The sequence below is a fragment of the Phalaenopsis equestris genome, unplaced genomic scaffold (assembly GCF_001263595.1).
Source record: "Phalaenopsis equestris unplaced genomic scaffold, ASM126359v1 Scaffold000317, whole genome shotgun sequence".
Classification (NCBI taxonomy): Eukaryota; Viridiplantae; Streptophyta; class Magnoliopsida; order Asparagales; family Orchidaceae; genus Phalaenopsis; species Phalaenopsis equestris.
The window spans coordinates 650797-653403 of NW_018164759.1; positions in this window are offsets into that span (position 1 = coordinate 650797).

Consider the following 2607-nt stretch of genomic DNA (forward strand, 5'->3'; position numbering starts at 1 on the left):
TATAAATTGAACTAATTCATTTTATCCATTCACTATAATTTCTTGACAAGGAGAAGGATGCTTTCTTATATATTGAATATCAAAATAAAACCTTACTTTATATCATTAGTTATTTATTAATTATTAAAACTATCTATTTATTTCAATTGCCTACTAGTGACAGATAAGCAAATTGACTATCGTTGTTGTGATTAAAGTCATGCTTTTCTAAAAGTCTTTGTCCGTGATTCTAAAACACTCCCTGTGGGATCAATATCTAGGACTTCATTAGAGCCCTATATTACTTGAGCGATACGTATACTTGCGTTGACAAATTTGACTTTAACATTATTGAATATTATAATTATACAACTTAATCAAATCAGACACATCTATAAAGTCACGATCAAGTCTTTGGACACTGTTGGTGGAAAATTAAATCTTCTAGTAGCTTCATCAAATTCTTATATTTGTCGATTACAAAAAGAAGTCGGTCAGATGCCTCTATCAATATTTAAAAGGTTAGGTTTAACCAATATTTCTCCCACTAATGTAACCCTTCAGTTAACTGATCGATCTATCATTTACCCAAAATGGATTATAGAAGACGTGTTTGTTAAAGTGGATACATTTATCTTTACTATGGACTTTATTGTATTAGATATGGAGGAAGATAAAGAAAATCCAATTATTTTGGGGAGACCTTTTCTTATTACTGGATAAGCTATGATAGATGCACAAAAAGGAGAGTTGACTATGAATATTAATAACCATAAAACCACTTTTGATGTTTTAAAGACTATGAAATACCCAGCTGAGAGAAAAGATGATGATTTTTTTTTGGGTTGATGAAATAGATTATCTATGTAAAGACCATTTCCAAGAAAGTTTTGAGAGTAACTTAACAGATGAGATCGAAATGGATTTTCATGATGAGTTGAAAACGTTGTTTAAAGAAGACTGTATGTATGTACAGGAGAGGACAGGAGAGGTGCAAAATGATGGAGGAGAGGTGCAAAATGATGGATGTTACCGAAAATAGTAAACTTTAAATTTAAACTGTTTAAAAATCTCATGAAATTAAGATGAATGTCCCCATACAATTTTAAAGCCTACCTATTTAGGGAATACATCTATACCATCAGTCTTTATATCCTTAGGTTCGACTTAATCATAAGAAGAACCTGAATTGAATGATGAAATCAGTAAAAGATTTTCTAAGAAAGAGTTATTCAAATCTAAGAAGAACCTGAGTTGAATGATGAAATCAGTAAAAGATCTTCTAAGAAAGAGTTTTTCAAAATCACTTAATGACATATTTCATGGTATACAGAGAAAATGATGAGATTCTGATGTTGAGGCAACTGACCAAAGGAAAATATATTGAGATTTTCATACCTATTTTACATTATTTTTGATGATATTGCACTTTAAAGTAGAGTATTTTTGATGTTTTGTTGTAGGTATGATGATTTTAGTCATTTGGAGCAAAAGTGACAAAAAAAGGAATGAATTTGGAGGAAAAAGAGGCAAAGTGGCCAAAACTCCCTATTGGCACCGTCGGTGCCAGAATGGGTGCCGACGACGCCCATTTCCAGAGAGCATGGGTTGATTTGAATAATTGAGCGCCGGCGGCACCCGAAGCTGACTTATGCCCAAATTTAATGTATTTGGACGGATTTTGAAGGGGTGCTTGGGACATCTCTTGTCAGAGCTAAAACGGAGCCAAACAAACGGAGCCAAACGGAGCGAAACGGTGGAGCTGCGCAGTCTGCTCGCCGACGGCGCCCAAAACAGTGCTGACAGCGATATTTACCCGAGAAGACCGAAAATGACAGAAAAGCTCGCCGACAGCGCCCTCAAGCCCGCCGACGGCACCCGGGACGAGTATGGACCTACTTTTGGTGGTTATGGGCCAAAATTCAACGTATTTGGACGCTTTTTGAAGAGACTCTTGTGAAAACTCTTCAAACTTCATCCCAACACTTTAAAAGAACAAATTTAGGTTAGAAAAGATGGGTTTTGTGTGAGAGGAATGTTAGGAAAAGTGTGGAGAAAGTTTAGGGTATTTAGAATAGGAGTAGAAATGTAGATTTCTATCATTTTGGAGAGATTGAAGAGGAGATTTTGAGAGAATTTGTAAGGAGATGTTCTAGCATTGTATGGATCGGCGGGAGACTTTGTGGGAGAGATTTTCTTCTTTCTTTCAAAGGGAAAAAGCTAAGTATTTTGTTCTTCATTATCTTAAGGTTTTGTAAACACTTATATAGTGGATTTGCTCTGATGAAATGAAGTTTTCCGTTGTGTTTTCTTTGTGCTTTGTGATGGGCTTCTCTTACTCTCTCTTCTTGTTCGGAAATAATGATATGAGAAGATTATGCCATTGTTTTCATTCTACTTTTCTTTTGAAATGAGTAGAATTCATGTTTAGGATTTTGTGATGCATGTTAGAAGTGGATTTAATTATAAATGTGATGGTTTTTACTTGCACTTTATTTACATTACAATAAAGGTCTGTTGTAGTGTTAAAATTCATTATATTTGCATTAAGATCCAAGCGAGCTGTGTAATTCTCAACAAGGTAGAACAACATTCAGATTCCATGGATGGTTAAGTTCATAGGAGTTG